The 20,011-nt window shown below is 36.7% G+C and overlaps 1 pseudogene; it reads right to left on the bottom strand.

Annotated features, from left to right (window-relative positions):
* Positions 1-1,693: 1,693 nt before the first annotated feature.
* Positions 1,694-16,406, bottom strand: LOC149545685 (disease resistance protein Roq1-like; annotated as a pseudogene).
* Positions 16,407-20,011: the final 3,605 nt, after the last annotated feature.

The raw sequence follows: 20,011 nt of genomic DNA, 5'->3' as shown, positions 1-20,011 counted from the left end.
ATCCCAAATGAGGTTTCAAAATATAGGAACTTCTAAGAGAAAGAAACACTACACATTTTCAAATTTGAGGCAATCATTATCATAAAATTAGAGCATAAGAAGCCCTTCAACTAAAATTAGAACATAAAATCTTAAAGAAATTTTCAAAAAAATATTAATGCTAACCTATAGTTCTCCTAGTAAAGAGCAGCCCATGGTATCCCTGATATCTAAAAGTTGTTGAGCACATCTATACTGATGTTTGACAAACTAAAATCCTTTTGTAAAAGCCCCAAATTTTGTTGAAAACATGAAAATGGGAGATTTGAGGAAAGGAATGGGCAAAGCCAAAAGCACTATTGAAAAAGATTTCTAAAATGTTAAGAGTAAAAGCTACTTGCTATATGATTTTCATTATAATTTTTCATTTTTTTCTAATAAATTCAAATATTCTTTTTATCTTTTTAATTAACAACCAATAAATATACACTAAATTAACTATTTCTAGATTTTCAAAATATGAAAATATTTCTAAACAATAAAAAGAGATGTAAAAAATTTTCAAGCCTGATTGGTTGAATCAACTATTAATAAGACTCTAAAAAAATCCATTAATTGTCCTGCCTCAGCAGGAACTAATAATTAAAATTCTAAGGCCTATAAAACAACTTGAAAAATATACAATAATCAATAAAAATTCATTAAATTTTCACATAGAAACAATTTAGGAATGATGCAACCTATCAACAATTGTGCGTAGCACATCAATAATTCTGCCCTTTTCGCCCATATTTATCTCTATCCAAAATCCCTTCTTCGATCTTCTATCATACATTAATATTTTCGGCGACATTTCTTCTTCCATCAACTTTCTTTCTTCTTCTTCCATCCATTCTGGTTTGAGTGTTGTAATTATCTGTTCTCCTTGACACATTTCAGAGAAATGGCCAGAGACATAGTCACAGGAAGACGAAACAAATGATTCAATTATATCCTCTGCGGGATCAAAGCTGTCACCAGCTACTAGAAAGCATTTAATAACTGTGCTCAAATCTTCTGACCCTCTGAGATTAATGTAGACATTGCCAATTTTAGTGACTCTATCGATGCCAATATTAGCCTCTATAAACATATTTTGGTTTAAAATTGATTCTGCTCCATCCATTGCTCTTCCAGTCATAACCACTGTACTTAGCTCACCCTGAAATAAAAAAACAAAACATTCGTAGTTCTAAGTTTATCCATCTTACATTTTTCTTCTTTCACAGACATGTTCAAAACATCTTAGTATAATATAGGTAATAGTAGAAGTCTTAAATCAGTCTGCAAATATAAATTGAAAAATTAATGACGAGACAGAGTTTCGTAATAAAAAAATAGAGTTATAAATCAAAAATTTATATGTAGAATAGTAGTTAATTATTGAAGATAAAAGACTGAAATAATAATTTCGTACTACATTTAGAGATTGATAATAGAAATGATATTTGAAAGAAGGGTTGAAATCTTTACCTTCAACTTATAGATCAAATTCTTTGTTAATGCATTGCTGCAATAACAAAGTTGCATATAGTGTGATGCATGCAACTCTTCGATACCTGCTATACTTTGCAGCTTCTCACACCCATTAATTAGACAAGTTTCCAAGCTCAAGGCACTATTCTCAAGCTCAGGGCACTCATCAATATTCAACCATGATATAAGCTCTGTAAGATCACCAGCTGCAGCAACTCTCTTCAAATCCCTACAGGTCCGTATAGACAAATTTTTGAGTGTTATAGGTAGGCTAATGTTCTTCAACTTGTCACAAGAGTAGATCTCAAGATTTTTCAAGCAGCTAATTGCTCTGCAAAGACTTGGCAAATCCACCAGCTCAGGGCACTCTTCAATATTCAACTCTATAAGCTCTGTAACATCACTAGCTGCTGCAACTCTCTCCAAATCTCTGCACCTTTGTATAGATAGAGAGATGAGTGTTGTTGGAGGTATAATATTCTGCAGCTTAGCACAAGAGACAATCTTAATTTTCTCCAAGCTGCTCGGTCTGCTAAAACTCGACAACTTCTCAAGCTCGAGAATCTCTATATGATCTAGGTTCAATTTTGTCAGGTTTATATGATCTAGGATCCCTGACAATCTCTTCAAATTTGAGCATTTCTCAATTTTAATCCTTTTAAGACAGCTTAGAGCCACAAAACAGAGCTCCTGAGGCTCATCTATTTCACTTATGTTGAACTCTAGAAGCTTTGTAACATTACATATTTCTGAGATGTTTTAAATTTTTTTACAACTCTTAATTGAAATTCTTTCCAGAGAACTCAAATGGACAAAAGGTAACTCCTGAAGTTCAAGACACTCATCAATCTTCGACTCTACAAGATCAGATGCTAGTGACAATCTTTTCAATTTTTTACAACTCTTAATTGAAATTCTTTCCAGGGAACTCAAATGGACAAAAGGTAACTCCTGAAGTTTAGGACACTTATCAATGTTCAACTCTACAAGCTTCAAAAGATCAGATACTAAAGAACATTCTTTTCAATTTTTTGCAGTCAATGATCTCAACGAAATTCAGTGTCTTTATCCTTGCCAAATCTTTTCAACAAGATAGTTAAGTACATCAAGATTTTCCTTGCCAAATCTATTTCAACAAGATTTTCCATTTGCCAAATTTTGAGAGATTGAAGGCTTTGACAACAATGGCCAGTAATTAAATTTTTTTTTACAAGATTACGGCCTTCAATCTTTGAATTTTCGAGGCCCCTCATTATTGTTCTAGACGGTCCCTCATTATTAAAAGCCAGTTCCCCCTCCCCAGGTAGTTTAAAATCATAGATAACTAAGGGCTTAAAAATCTTCCAATATGCAGTATCATAAGAAGCGAGGTCCCCGGTTAATTTTGAGTCATCCACATCTAAATATCTGAGATTGATTCGTAGAGATCCTAATAAGGAGAAATGGTTCATCTGGAATTCCTTTGCATATAAAACTATCTCTTTCATATCATTTGACTTCCCTAAGAAATCTGGAAACTCTTCCAGAAAGGTTTCACGAATGTAGAGCTCTTTCAGACGGGAGAGTGCCTGGTGATAAAAATAAATTTATTTTTAAATTTCGTCTTACACAATAGCCAACAAATAATAATAACCTAATGCACATCTAAGTATTCCCTTAATACAAAATTAATTATTGAAAAAAATTACCTGCATATTTCTCTGCCACAACCTTTGGAAACACCCACTGATGATTCTTAAACACTGCAAGTTTTGAATAGGAATCCATGAAGGAATGCTTCAGTTTACATCTAAATTTAAGTCAAGTGTGGACCGTTCCTGGTAGTCAAGCTGAAGCCATAGCAAAGAAGTATCAGTGAAATCTTTCAGCTCCCCTATAAAGTATGTAATTTCACAACTCATGGATTCATCTCGAATTGCATGGAGACACCTAGTATCTCTAGTTTCAAATAGGATTGTTTGGAATCCCTTTAATTCTTGCATTCATAGAATTTAACTTACATTTGTGTGGCGGCAAAAATTTTGAAATTTAGATATCATTAAGAGAATTGGAGGAGGGCGAGAATACCAGAGATTTAAGATGTTGGGGATGCCACAGACGGCGAGGATGGCTCAACTCATTTGCCATTTCTCTTCCCAAGTCCCTAAGGTGGTCATGCATTCTTAGTAAAGGTCTGTTCCACGCAGCTCTTTCCAATATTGGAACTTCCTTCAAAGATCGATTCCATATTTCAACTTCCTCTGAAGGCCATTGCCATAGTTCAGCTTCCTCCAAAAGACATTTACCTTTAAGTGTTTCCAGGGCATGGTGAGATGTTACCATTTTTTGCGCCCCACCAATATTCAAATTTCAAATGCCTGCCCACCAATAGTCACTCCCCGGCCTTATATTATTTTAATGCCTTAGAAATATTGAAAAAATAAAGTGATAAAAACCTTATGATATTTCTTGTTTTGTTTTCCACCGGCTTGCAAGTTCCTCATCGTTGGATCCCTCAAGATCTATGACCCTCGCTACATCGCCAAGAAAAGCTGCTCAATGGTTATGCATAGTGACTTAGCGAGTGTTTTCCATGTGTCTCAGCGGGCCCAGTTTTGCAGAGGTGATTTGATTCTCTGACACTGAGTTTTGATAAGGTCACTGGCACTCGCTACCTTGCTATCGAAAAACTCAAGCATCTCGCCGTTAGCGACATAGCAAGGCATTGTGAAATAAGTGTTGGTGGGACCTCATATGACATGGAAGGGTAACAGTGCACAGGAGGGATTTTGACTGTCGAATCAAAGAAAAATCAACGATCCTCGTTGACTTGCTATGGAAAGTTGTAAGTTATTTATGCATAGTGACTTAGCGAGTATGGGACCCACCAATCTTTAGAATGCCTATTGCAGTTTCTTCACCCTTGGATTGACCTCAGATCTATGGCTCTTGTTAGCTCACTATGGGAAGTTGCTTGAAAGATATGTATAGCGAGATAACGATTCGTTTCTGCGTGTCTTGTGGGGCTATAACTAATTATGCTTCAAGAATGAGTGTACAGATTAATGACACGTTGGCAGTTGGTTGATTTCTCATTGGCTAGGGTGATGATAGTGCAAAAGGTGGGCCAGTCCCTTTAGTACATCTTCCTCTATCATCAGATCAGCATGGATCTATGGTCCTCGTTAACTCGCCATGGGAAGATGCACGTGGTTTAGGTATAGCAAGTTAATGACTTGGCGACATGTGGATTGTGGGCCCTGTTTTCGTGCAAGCTGCTTGACAGATTTTGGGTGTATCTTCTGGCCATCAGATGATGGTAGATCAACGACCCTCGTTATGTCACTATAGAAAGATGCTCAAGAGATATACATGGCAAGGTAGAAATTTGAGGACACGTGTCCCGATAACTCGGGTAGCATCAACAGTTAAGGTAGTAATAGTTAGTAGTTGGCAGTTAATGTGACCATCATGGTCAGGGGTTAAGAGGTTGGCGCGGTTAGTAAAGAATGGGCATGGTCAACCGCGTGAAGGCTTGTAAGTTGGCAAAAATAAATAAGCTGGTTGGTCCACATGGCTCATCCTGGTGCCAGGGTTATTTTGACCTACTGATCATGTTGATTCATGAACTAGAAACAAGAGGAGATTAGGTTTTGCTGTGCGATTTGATCTCTGCGATCGTTTCCAACCACTAGAAGTGAATGTTGAATGTGGAGGAACACTCTACTACCCCGATCTAATCCATCTACCTGATCAGAGCACAATTATGGCATCATTTTGATCCCCTCAAGGCACCTTTTTGCAAACAAAGATCATATTTTCTTGGGATCCCCATGAATGTTCCCTACAGGACTTGATGGTGGTGGTTGCAGGATAGTTTTTGAGGGAAAATCTCAGTTATGCTTGCACTATAAAGGAAAATTTTGTAAATTTTGTTACGGTCGAAACATTCTCTATTATTCTCTGCTGTTGTTCTGCAACTCCAATGTAAAATTCCCCTTGCCTTTGAACTGCATGAATTCTGCCTTATGTCCTTCAACCATTGGTATGAAAGTGCAAGAATCCTTGCCTCTCACTGATGTTTTGTGGAAATCAGTAATCTACATGACTGTATCTCCTTGGATCCATGAATGATAATATAAGTGAATATCCCTTTCCTTGTGTTATTCATCTTGGTCTTCTGATCTGCATGTAATTATCTGATTGAAATAAGTCTGAATGTGTAATATCCTTAGTTTCATTCTGGTTCAGTAGTGCATATATGGGTAGAGCTTGGTCTGAACATGCTATTTTGGTGCATCACCTCTTTAGATTAGATTAGGTAGATTTGCTTTCATACTCTCCTTCTCCCTTTTCCCCTCTAAGAGTAGTTAGATGCATCTTGATAGTAAGAGGAAGCCGGCCTTCTCCAGAGACTCAACCTCACAGTTCAAGTCCCATAGCTTGGAGGTTATTTCCATGTTTCACTATGTTGTCCTCATGCATAGGCTTTGGACAAGGGTGCAAACCTAAGTGACAACAATTTTTGGCATGCTCGGTGGGACAAAAAATCAAAGATTCAAATCAATTTCAGAACCTCCATCGGTCACACCAATAATTTTTGGCACGTCCGGTGGAATAACAAATCTTAAAATTTTAAGCCTACTGGTCTCAAAAGGCAGGATTTGAAGACCAATACCGAGGAGATAGTACTGGCTTTAGTGTTCAAGCCTTCAAGAGGCTCATTCTTCAAAGTACTTGGCAACTCTAAGCTTCAATACATATTTTGTTCTAGGCCAAAGTTGCAATGATTCATTCCCAAAGGTGAAACAAGGGCATCTTCTAGAGGTAAATTTCATTATCAAGAGCTTTTTCTTTCAAACCCTAGAAGAAAAAAGACTAGATATCTTTATCACTATTTAGGAGTGTAGCAGTAACAAATACCCCTACAAGATCTATCTCTACTCCTCCTGCTATTAGATCTCAGCCTAAACTGCCATCAATATATACAATAGATCACTTATCTATATGGCGTTCCCTAGAGCTCATACTATTGCCACCTTTAATGGTGGGAGCCCTCTCTTATTAGCCCAAAGACATGACATACCAGTAGCTACCCTCAAAGGTCTACCAGAGTTTACTAGTGAAACTTCTATATCTCCCTCATAACATATTCAAGAAGTTGCAAATGTTTGTAATATCCATGGTATTACAGAGGATGATGTTGCAGTTAGGCTCCTAGCCTCATCCTTGAAAGGAAAAGAACTACAATGGTATAGAGGCTTAGCTCATGGTTCTATAATATATTGGGATGGATTAGGAGCAGGATTGTGCAAACATTTTGAAGATAAAAGTGACTACTTGTCACTTTTAGAGCAGTTGACTACTATAAAAAGAGCCCCTCATGAATGTATGACTAATTTTAATTATATATTTCAAAAGACATGGGATAGAATACCTACTTCAGGGAAGCCTACCCCTGGTAATGCCTTCTTGGATTACCTTAGAGCTTTTAATAGTGATATTGCCACTACAATCCAAACTATGGGAGGAGATACCTTACCTAATGCTTATGAAATAGCGATAAAATTAGAGAACATCCTAATACAAGGAGGTCAGTTAGCTCCAAAGCCTCCTATGCCCTTCTTTCCTGATGTTCCAAATCATCAACCAGTAGTGGCTCCCCTTCCCACAACTTCTACATCTCAATCCCTTGTCCTAGTCCCTCAAGCTTCCACATCCCCAAATGGGATAGATGAAATCAAAGAGATGATGCAATCTCTGATGCAGAACATGGATAAAAAAGAAAAGAACCTAGAGAAAAAATTGCAATATCATGGGAAGGAGTTAAAAGATCAAGGAAAGAGGTTGGAGGATAATTTCTCTATGATGCAAAAAGTGAGCAACAAGGTGGTGACTTTAGAAAGATAGCAAGCTCAAGGTAGTAAACCTCATGAATTGCAATATCAGACTCCAAGCGGTGGTAGGCCTCCAAATCTTAATCATTGGAAAAATTCTTTTGATCAGAGTAGGTAGGGCAGTTATGCTTCAACCTCAAATGTAAACCAAAGTAGGGCCATAGTCCCTCAAAACAATATGGCTCAAGATCAGGATGTTTGTCCATCTTGCAACTACTTCTATGCCTATTGCATGTGTCAGAAGGTTGAATCTTCTATGGCCTTCACAGTCCAAGAACCTGTAGCAAAATAGTCATCCAAAGAGGACCAATTTAAAAATTCCTTAGATATGCAAAGACAAGGTGATTACTCTTTTATGAATCATCAAATGGAGGAGCATTGTAATGTAAACTAGGATTCCATTGCTCATAACACTAGAAGTAAAAGAAGAGCTATGGAAGATTTTGTCCCTCCTCCCCCTAATCAGGCCTCAACTTCAAGTGGAATACCTCATGAGCAAGCAACAAATAACTAATCAAGTACCTTTCAGCAGCAAAGGCAAAATCATGGCAAAAAAGATACAAGTGATCCCCAGGTGATCCCACCTCAACCTCATACAATTTTAGCTACCAAAGTTTCTACCAAAGCACCTTCTATGTCATTCTGTGTGGTAGAGCAAATGAAGAAGACAAATGTGAATATCTCTATGTGGGATGTTGTTGCTACTATACACATGGAAAAGAGGCTACTGCAGCGAGAATTGGAAAGAATTGAACCAAAGGACCAAATACTCAGCATGGAAAGTGCCACAAGTCTAGTACAACCATCAAAGGGGGTAGAAAGAAGCAAAAATTTTAGACCTCCTCCATTCTATGTTTCTTTAATTATAGGGGGCAAACTAGTCCATAATTGCATGATTGATTTAGGGGCTAGCAGTTTAGTGATGCCTAGGTGTGTTGCTGATGCTTTAGGAATGAAATATAAGCCCATTGTTCAGGATGTATTATAGTTGGATGGTAGTACTATCAAGACTGTAGGGATCCTTAGGAATGTGGAGATGGCCTTACATGCATGCCCTGGTTGTATTGTAATCCAAGATATCATTGTTGCTAAGGTCAAGCCATATTTTGCCATTTGTTTGTCAAGATACTTTACTACCCAAATAGGTGGTTTCATATCTTTTGATTGGTCATATATGTCTTTTAAAACGAGATATGGAGCAAATGCTTCAATTAGAGTAGAACCTCAAGCCCTCCATCATAGTGAATCCTACACCCCTAATTCCATCAACATGAATTCTCCTATCCTAGAGATGGATGGTAACGACATAGTGAGTGAGCCCACTACTTTCCTAGTAGAGATACCTGATTTTTTCTTGGACGAATGGGCTGATGTATATCAATTTGACCCTATGCCGAAAACCTTTGAGATAGGCCTCAATACATATTGTATAGTGGAAAAAGATGCTCTAGTTCCCAATCTTGTGGAAACTAAAGAAGATATGAGTGGGATATGGAGTATGTACTTTGATGGCTCAAGAAATAAGAATGGATCAGGAGACGGTGTGATGTTGATTTCTCCTGCACAAGTAAGGTATTACTTCTCATTTAGGCTCCAATTCAGTTGCACTAGTAATGTAGCCGAGTATGAATCCTTGATTCAAGGCCTCCTACTTGCTCAAAAAAGAGGAATCGAAGCCTTAAGGGCATATGGAGATAGTGAGTTGGTGGTTAATCAAGTGAGAAATTAGAATATCACCAAGAATGGTTTTCTCAAGTCTTATAAACATAGAGTGTGGGATTTGCTTGAAGGTTTTAATGCATTTAATATTCAAAGCATCCCTAGAAAAGAAAACAGACATGTTGATAGACTTGCAACAATAGGTGCATCTTATAATGTGCCAGGAAATCTTGAGGAAGAGAAGAAGCAACAAATCAGAGTGGTAGTAAGGCTTACTATCCCTGATAATAACACCCATTGGCAAGTGTTTGAGTTTGATGAGAAAATTGTGAGCTTCTTGCAGAATGAGGCAGATTTTTTAGAGAGAAATCAGTCAAGACTGCAGGATTAGTATGGTGACCAAATCATCCATCTCAGTTCTAATAAGTTGCCTAAAGGTCTCATTACCTTAGAAAGTATTTTCAATCCTAATGACCAAGCAAGAGGCAGGGCCATGAATCTAGCTAATGATGAAGATGATCATACCCCAGTCATGGTTGCTGATGGAAAATCCCTGAACATGGGTAAGGTATGTTATGAAATTGAACAAGAAAATTTTATTCATCTATGTCAAGAATTTAATGATATATTTTCTTGGAAATATGATGATTTAAAGGCTTTTGATCCAAGGTTATTTCAGCATACCATAGATCTAGTTGATAATGTAAAACCAGTAAGACAAAAATAGAGGCCAGTGAATCCCAAGATTGAACCCTTAATGAGAAAGGAGCTATCCAAATTGATTGAGGCCCACATAATTTTCCCTATCAAGCACTCATCATGGGTAGCAAACCTTGTCCCTATTAGGAAGAAGAACAGAGAAATTAGATTGTGTGTGGACTTTAGGGACCTTAACCAAGCTTCCCTTAAAGATCACCATCCTCTCCCTTATATGGAGTAGACTTTGTCCAAGGTTAGCGGTTCAAAGAGATTTTCATTTCTTGATGGATTTTTTGGCTACAATCAAGTGCTGGTTAAGGAGTCTGATAGATACAAGATTGCATTTACCACTAAATGGGGTGCCTATTCTTATTGTAAGATTCCATTTGGGCTAACCAATGCAGGTGCTACATTTCAAAAGGCAATGGAGATGGCTTTCAAAAGATTGATTGACAAGTTTGTCTTAGTTTACCTTGATGATATTACTATGTATTCAAAGGATGTAGAAGATCATTTTGATCATCTAAGATGGGTATTCTTAAGATGTAGAGAGTTTGGGGTGTCTCTTAAACAAGCAAGTGTGACTTTACTACTAACCAAGGAAAATTATTAGGACACGTTGTATCTAAGAATGGCTTAACCATTGATCCAGAGAGAAAAAAAGCAATACTTTCCCTCCCTCTTCCTAAACACAAGAAGGGGCTACAAATTTTTCTTGGTAGGATAAATTTTGTGAGAAGATTTATCCCTAATCTTGCTACCATGGTGAAACCTCTTACAACTATGCTCAAGAAAGGTATAGTCTTTGCATGGACCAAGGAAGGGAAGGAAAGTTTTGAAGAGATCAAGGCAGCCATAGCCTCAGCCCCTACTCTCACGAATCCAAATTTTGAGAAGGATTTCATTCTTTATACCTTAGGTAGTGAGTCAAGTGTCTCTACTGTCTTGACTCAAACAAATGACAAGAATGCCAAACAACCCATAGCTTTCTTTAGTGAAGGGCTTAAAGAATATGAAGATAAGTATAGTTATGTTGAGAAGCAAGCCCTTGCAGTCATTAGAGCTTTGAAGAAATTCAGTCACCTCCTGTCCCATAACAAGATTCATTTGTTAGTACCCCATTGCCAGTGTGAAGGATTTCCTTTTGAACATAGATATTAGTAAGAAAAGAGATGGCTGGATTACTAAGGTAATGGAATATGATGTTGAAATTTAGATTACCAAGCTGGTAAGAGGGAGGGGGTTGCGTAAATATATGCTATCATCTTAGGAACCTAATGAGGAGGTTGCCATGGTATTAATAGAGCAACAAGAGGTGAGAAACAGTGACCCAATGAGTTGGATGGATGACATGAAGAGTTTCTTGCTAGGCAATGGATACCCTCAAGGATTAGATAGAACTGAAAGGAGACAGTATAGATTGCAGTCAATTCCTTATGTCATAGTTGATGGTGTCCTCTTTAGAAAAGATTTTAATAGAACCCTATTAAGATGCCTTGATATAGACTAGGCTAAAAGAATGATCAAATAACTTAATGGCGGTCATTTCTCAGCAAGGACAACTGCAATGAAGATCATGAGGGCTGGTTACTTTTCGCCATCCTTGTTCCATGATTGTCACAAGTATGTAAGGAAATGTGAAAAATGTGCCTTCTTCTCTAGCAAACAAAGACTTGCAACTCTTCCCCTTCATCCTATCTAGGTGGATCAACCTCAATGGGGATTGGATTTCATAGGTCCTATCAACCCTCCTTCTAGTTTTGGTCAGAAGTGGATTTTAGCTGCTACATACTACTTCACCAAATGGACAGAGGTAGTTGCATTGAAGGATGCCACTAAATATTTAGTTGTTGAGTTCCTTGATGGAATTTTGACCAAGTTTGGTGCCCCTTCAACGATTATTTCAAATAATGCAAAATCCTTTGTTGGAGCTCGAATTTGTGCATGGGCAGTAGATCATAATATCTATTTGAGCACATCCTCAAATTACTATCCTCAAGGTAATGGCTTGGCTAAATCATCTAACAAGAACCTAATCAAAATTATTAAAAGGAAAATAGAGGATAACTAGAGGTGTTGGCATAAAAGGTTAAAGACTACACTATGGGCTGACAGAATAATGCCTAAAAGATCAATAGGGAATTCACCATTTGTGCTGGTATATGGTAGAGAAGAAAGGCTTCCAATTTCATTGGAGTTCCTAGCCCTAGAGTTAGCTCATCAGTTGGAATTGATTGAAGATGATGCCATGATAGTGAGAATGGCAGAATTGATGGAGCTAGAAGAGAAGAGAAATAAAGCTATGCAGACCCTAGATACACACCAGCAATAGGTCAAAAGGAGTTTTGACAAAAAGGCTAGGGTCAAAATCTTCAGGGAGGGAGATTTGGTTCTGAAATGGGATGCAGATGGGGAAAAACTAGTAAGACACTTGAAATTTGACACACCGTGGAGTGGTCCATACCTGATTGAAAGTTGGAAACAGGCAAATGGCTTCTAGTTAAGCAAGCTTGGTGGTGAAATTCTGCCCATCCCAGTCAATGGGATTTATCTTAAGCCATGTTTCCGACAAGGTTTGAGATTCCATGTATATAGTTAGTTTTCTTTTGTTTTCCTATTTTTTCTCTACTTTTCCAAGAAGTGCACGGGCATGGTTGTCTCTGTAACACAACATGTTTTGAAATTTTGAAGGTTGTAGATGAAGGTTTTGGTCTCTAGTTCCAGTTGTAGAGACAAGTCTTTTTTCAATGTTTTGTTATCTCAAAGGTAAGGTTAGGGTTTGACAGTGCTTAGAATCTACGTATTTTACAACTTTGTAGCCCAATGGATGCTTTAGGCCACTAGTCTTATGTGTAGCAGGCTCGCATCCCCTGTGAGTCGCCAAAAATGTTACCATTTTTTGCACCCCGCCAATATTCAAATTTTAAATGTTCGCCCACCAATGGTCACTCCTCGACCTTATATTATTTTAATACCCTAGAAATATCAAAAAAGTAAAGTGATAAAAACCTTATGATATTTCTTGTTTCGTTTTCCACCGCCCTGCAAGTTCCTCGTTGTTGGATCTCCTCAGAATCTACAAACCTCGCTATGTCGCCAAGGAAAACTATTCGATGGATATGCATAGTGACTTAGCAAGTGTTTTCCACATGTCTCAGTGGGCCCAGTTTGGTAGAGGTGATTTGATTCTCTGGTGTCAAGTTTGGATAAGGTCACCGACGCTCGCTACCTTGCTATTAGAAAACTCAAGCATCTCGCTGTTAGTGACATAGAAAGGCATAATGAAATAAGTGTTGGTGGGACCTCATGTGACGTGGAAGGGTAACAGTGCACAGGAGGGGTTCTGACCTCTGGATCAAAGAAAAATCAATGATCCTTACTGACTCACTATGGAAAGTTGTAAGTTGTTTATGCATAGCGACTTAGCTAGTATGTGATCCACCAATCTTTAGAATGCTTGTTGCAGTTTCTTCACCCTTGGATTGACCTCAAATCTATGGCTCTCGTTAGCTCGCTATCGAAAGTTGCTTGAAAGATAGGTAAGTGAGATAATGATTCGTTGCCACGTGTCTTGTGGGGCCAGAACTAATGATGCATCAAGAATGAGTGTAGAGATTAATGACACGTTGGCAGTTGGTTGATTTCTCATTGGCTGGGGTGATGACAGTGCAAAAGGTGGGCCAGTCCCTTCAGTACATCTTCCTTTGTTGTCAGATCAGCATGGATCTATGGTCCTTGTTAACTCGCCATGGGAAGATGCATGTGGTTTAGGTATAGTGAGTTAATAACCTAGCGACTTTTGGATTGTGGGCCCTGTTTCCTTGCGAGCTGGTTGATAGATTTTGGGTGTATCTTCTGGCTGTTAGATGATGGTAGATCAATGACCATCATTATGTCACTATAGAAAGATGCTTAGGAGATATACACAGCGAGGTAGAAATTTGAGGACACATGTCTCGACAACTCGGGTAGTATTGACAGTTAAGGTAGTAATAGTTAGCAGCTGGCAGTTAATGTGACCATCATGGTCAGGGGTTAAGAGGTTGGCGTGGTTAGTAAAGAATGGGCATGGTCAACCGCGTGAAGACTTGCGAGTTGGCAAAAATAAATAAGCTGGTTGGTCCACATGGATCATCCTGGTGCTAGGGTTATTTTGACCTACTAATCATGCTGATTCACAAACTAGAAACCGAAGGAGATTAGGTTTTGTCATGCGATTTGATCTCTGCGATTGTTTCCAACCACCAGAAGTGAATTCTAAATGCGGAGGAACACTCTACTACCCTAATCTAATCCATCTACTTGATCAAAGCACAATTATGGCATCATTTTTATCCCCTCAAGGAAATTTTTAGCAAACAAAGAACATATTTTCTTGGGATCCCCATGATTGTTCTCTATAGGATTTGATGGCGGTGGTTGCAGGATAGTTTTGGAGGGAAAATCTTAGTTATGCCTGCACTATAAAGGAAAATTTTGTAGATTTTGTTACGGTCAGAACATTCTCTGTTGTTCTCTGCTATTGTTCTATAACTCTAGTGTGAAATTCCCCTTGCCTCTAAACTACATGAATTCCACCTTATCTCCTTTAGCCATTTGTGTGAAAGTGGAAGAATCCTTGCCTCTCACTGATGTTTTGTAGAAACCAGTAATCTGCATGATTGTATCTCCTTGGATCCATGAATGATAATATAAGTGAATATCCCTTTCCTTGTGTTATTCATCTTGGTCTTCTGATCTGCATGTAATTATCTAATTGAAATAAGTCTAAATGTGTAATATCCTTAGTTTCATTCTAGTTCAATAGTGCATATATGGGTAGAGTTTGGTCTGAACACACTATTGTGGTGTATCACCTCTTTAGATTAGATTAGGTAGATTTTCTTTCATGCTCTCCTTCTCCCTTTTCCCCTCTAAGAGTAGTTAGGTGCATCCTAATAGTAAGAGGAAGCCAACCTTCTCTACAGACTCAACCTCATAGTTCAAGTCCCACAGCTTGGAGGTTGTTTCCATGTTTCACTAGGTTGTCCTCACGCATAGGCTTTGGACAAGGGTGCAAACCTAAGTGACAACAAGACCCCCATCCAGACCCTTCCCATACAGTCACGGCCATAGTCTTTCTCCTACCAATGAAAAAGCAAGCCACATCCATGAAAACCTATTTCTCTTCATTGTCTAATGAATCAATGCTTATCTTTAGTCTCTTCTTTATATCTTCAGGTAGTGTCTTTCAGGCTTTTTCCAATTCTTCTCTCCAATATTGCAGATCTCTTTTACTAACATGCTGGCCTACAACTTGAAGAGACAAGGGTAGGCCTCCACACGCTTTTACAAATTCCTTGACCAAATCTTCAAATCTGCTACATGGATCAGGTTGGCCAAAAGCATACCAAAAAAATAACTCTTTCCCATCTTCTCTATCTAATCCTTTCAGATGATAAGCAATCTTGATTCCTACAGTTACAAGGACCCCTACAGTACGGGTTGTAACAATTACCATATTATTACCATCCCCATTTAACATATCCATCGGTAACAGAGCATCTAACTATTCTACATGATCAATGTCATCTAAAATAATTAGAGAACTCAGAGAGCTGCTCCTTTCCAAATGATTCCTCAGACAGCTTGTCCCTTCCTGCACACTTTGAAATTTTTGTTCCTTTTCATCGAAGAGATCATGGAGGAGTTTGCTTTGCAGATCAAGTAGTTCAGACCTATTAGGGACTTCACGAACATTAAACAGAAAACTTGCTTTTGAGTATTGCAATCCCTTTTGGTTAAACAACTCTTTGGTGAGAGTTGTCTTTCGAACCCCACCCATACTGAACATGTATTAGCCTATTCTTTTCCTGCTCTGTTCATTCAGCATTGGTTATCAAAATCTTCAAAAAGATCAACAAGACACTTCCTCTAAAAATCTTTTACAAGCTTATGAATTCCCATTGGATGTTTGGGGAAAAATAAATGTATTCTACGTTCTACTTCCTTTTCCACAACGAACACTATTTCTTTGTAGTCACTGGAACTGTAAGAGAAGAGGGAATTTTATGAGAATTTTTTTAGTCAACCAGTTTTGCAAGATAAAAACTATTCAAATAGATTTTCCATGTAAATTATAGATAGGCAGAAAATTTACGCTGAAAATTCGTAGCCGACCGTAAATGAAATTGATTTAAGGGCCTCCTTCCACTCTTTGATCTTCTTCGTATATCTTCCCTTCATTTCGTATTTAAGAAATGCATCTTTATATACCCCTATTTGAATATGGCGGAGGTCACTGGGCTTCACTGCCCATGGTTCCACTTGATAAAAAATAGGAATAATCTTAGCCTTACTTTGTAACATGAGATGCAACTCAGCCAAACACCAAGGTGACTCTGCATATCCTTTAGAAAAGGTGGCAATGTGCACCTTAGCAGAGCGGATGGTAGTCTTAATAGTAGAAGGAAAGGATGTTCCAAGTTCTCTCTCCTTAGAATTGAGAAATGCCCTTATGTCCTGTTCCTTAAGAGAGTTGTAGAGATCAGTAGCCAGACTTTGTTTGACATCAGGGCATTTGTGGTTGATGAATACATCATACACTCTGTAAGATTCTTCTACTTTTCTCCTTTTTTTGAGAGGAGGTTCAAATCCAAAGGAAGCATTTTGTTTATGAGATGAGCTTGTAGAAGCCATAACTGTCTAAGGATGGGATGAAACAGGAAAATCTAAGCAAATCTGGGAAGCGATGGATACGTTATGAGGAAGAATGGAATGAATGGGGGTAATCAGGGCCTCCGTGTAAATAGATGCCCCTAAACCCTTTTTCAAGGAAAGTGATGAATGCCGCTGCCTATATTTTCCTAGAATGGATACAAGTAGATACAAATTATTTTTCCACAAAGCAAGAGAGATTTAAGCCAGTCTTTCTTCCAAAGGAGGAAGAAAGAAGACTCGCTTTTTAGAAATAAAAATGTATAAATAATGAAAAAAATAAATTAACTCACTTTTACAATTTATGAATTCTTTTAAGTAATTGTATCGACATATTAATATTAAAAATTATTTTATTGTTTAATAAAGTAATGTAAATAATCTACTTGTTATTTTAAAATTACTATGGTATATATATTTTAATGTTACTTTTTTGTTTTTAAGATATATTATTATATTATTTTTAAAAGTGTTTAAATACACATTTTTGAAGTTCTTGCATAAAAAATATTACTTTTCTATTAATACTAACTAAATTCCTAGTTGGGCTGCCACAGAGCTAATCTACGACATGGTCTTAATATTCAATGGTTGAGTTTCCTGGCCTAAAACCAAATGGAAAAGAATGTATGTTGCCTCAACAAAAAAACCTTCAATGACCATGAAAGTCCCGAAAGTTTCAAATTGGAGGCATTCTTTCTCTCAAAACCCTAGGATTGGTAGTGAAAAATAGTATAAGGTTTTGATTTTATTTGACAAAGAAATTTTTTACAAAATCTAGCACCAAAGCGCATAGAGAAAGTAAAAGGTCTACTGTATTCAATCAATAACATGTGAGTTAGTTATGTTGCAAGGTGACTATGCAGGATTCACGAGAAAATTCACTCAAATTATAGTGCCAAAAGATTAAAATGCCTTCCACCCTTTACACAATGATTTGAAAGGTCTTTAATATGCCCATACTATTTTTTTAATTGACCATGTGTTCCCATTATTTGATTAGGCACAAAAATGCATAGTCATGCAAAATGTTGTCAATGCAACATTGCTAAGTTGTTAAAGTTATCATGACAACTTTTTTTGCATCTTTTGCATCCTTTTCTTCCTTAAGAATAATCAAACCATTCTTTTGTCTATTGCTGGTTATTTTCCAAAGGACAATGCAACAATAAGAAACTTAAGCCTGTTGGTCTATTTTTCTTTTTCAAATATATTTAGCAATATTAAAGTTATAAATCTTCTTAAATAAAGTATCTAACTATGCAATGAAATCTTTATTTTGTGGAAGTTCAAAGTCCATCTACATTTTTTTATTGATACTAAAATTTAAACCATTGCACACCACTTGTAAAATGATTTCCATTGGTTGATGAAATTTGTGTTTGTATCCAATGAGTCATTGTTTGTTTATATTGATAGAAAAAACCCAAATCCTTTATTTTAAAAAAGCAATGTTTTAAGAAAGTTGGCATTGGTATTTAGAGAATCAAGTACAAATTGAATCAACTAGATGTTGGTGTATTTATGTCTTATGTCTTAACTTTAAAAATATAGAAATTTTTTTATGTAAACATAATTAAATTAAATTAAAAGACACAAAATTGATGAATACCAATAAAGGTAAAAACCTATTTGTTATTGTTTAGGTTCAATTGTTAAACTTTCTCTTATAAATCAATATTGGGCCCATTTGGTTGCTTGAATAGGAATATAAAATTTCAAATATGTTTTCTATTTTCCATTTGGTTCATCAATTGGAATAGGGAATAGGAATACATATTCTCATTTTGCCTCTAAAATGAGCTTATACCCATTCCAAAAAATACTTGTTATTGGAATAGCCATTCTTATGTTTGCATGCAAACGAGCCCTAAATACAAATTTATTGGTATAAGGTTCTAAAAAATGACCACTTTGATTCCAAACAAAAATAATTAAGAAAAAATTATATGACAAATTGTAAGTATATAATAGTTATTTTAATAGGAAACAATTCATGTTTAAGAAATCCATACTTATATATAAATAAAAAATGTTACAAGATAAATTAAAACATTTGGACATGGTAAAAAATTCATCACCACCTTACATTTATGGAATGAGGAAGAATTGTAAAACCAACCTATTGAAGCTCTTTAATGAGGTATATAACAAAAGGATGGATAGATTAATAATAAGAGACTTCAACTAGAAGTATTTTCAACATAGATATGAAATAGCTCAAAACAATATTAAATGTATCTATTTCTAAAGAGATAAAATATATATTTAACCTGATAATCAAATTTGATGAAGAGAGGGATGCATCCAATTACTCAAAACATAATGGATATGATGTATATCTCTAACATATCATACATGTCCCATGTGTACAAATTTGGATGGACTTATACTATTGTTTTTTCAAACTAATGCAAACTCCAAATGCCTCTCGATGTCCTCCAACAAAATCCTCCATGCCTAAGTGTTACATACCATTCATAAGTCCCCATAACACAACACCAATAGTCACAAGGTGTTAGATGCTCTAATTTGACACCCGTGCTTTTCTTGATATCATCTTTTATGACATCCTAGTCCTTACCCATAGCAACTATCAATCGCATGCTGAGTCTAAATTGCATCATCCTAACTGGTCCTAACTATAGTTAGATAACTATTGTGAAAGTTTCCCTAACTTTGACTAGCATGTTCTTGTGTGTGTAGGGTTTCTTGGAGTGAAACTATCCCTAAACATCCTCTTGCAAAAGCTTCATTCTTATCTTTTCTCTTTACAAAACTTGAACATGTTTTCAGCCTTCACCTAGTGGTGTAGAATAAATCAAGCAAATATCATTGAGAAGAACATGAATGAGCATCAAATTGACAAAATATTGGTGCATGATTTGTCCATCGCACCACTTTGCCTTTTCCAGTACGAGAATTGTTGAATATAATATTGTTTCTTCCAATTTAAAAGGTAGGGTTTCTTCTTCCTTTTTGTCTAATATATTACTCCCCTAGCATTATAGTGGCCATCTTATCTATTTTCCTTATCTCAGTTCTTTGAGGCACTATTTCAAATCTAAGCTTCAAAATCAAAACAAACACTCAAGCACAATATAAGAATGATTATTTTAATCATTCAAGAATGAAGCATGATTCACTATCCCTTAAACTGAAAAATGCAAACACTAAAAAACACAGCAAACAATTTTGATCTTCTAGTTCACCATATGAAGAATTTTCACTAAAAAAAAAGTCCTACAAGTACTGTGCATAGAACTTTCTCAAATAAACCTTACTAGAAACAACGTTTCCACAAACATCCCTTAGCCTATGCACAGGGACAACCATACAAGTAACACAATATATCAAAGGCAAGTCCCCTTCACACTACAAAAGTTGATGGACATACCCTATCTTTGAATCCCTCAAATTCAATAGATGGAAGCCATTCCCATTATTAGTGAATGGTATTTCCTCCCAGTTACTTATGCTTTATTTGCAAGAAAAACAAAAATTTACAACAACTGAGTCTTTATAATTGAAAAGACTATGTTTCAAAGTCACAAATTCCTTCTAAAATGATTTGTAATATAACTCTT

The sequence above is a fragment of the Cupressus sempervirens genome, chromosome 7 (genome assembly GCF_028749045.1).
Source record: "Cupressus sempervirens isolate cs-2001-9-10 chromosome 7, ASM2874904v1, whole genome shotgun sequence".
Lineage (NCBI taxonomy): Eukaryota > Viridiplantae > Streptophyta > Pinopsida > Cupressales > Cupressaceae > Cupressus > Cupressus sempervirens.
This window is presented reverse-complemented; position numbering and strand designations above follow the sequence as displayed.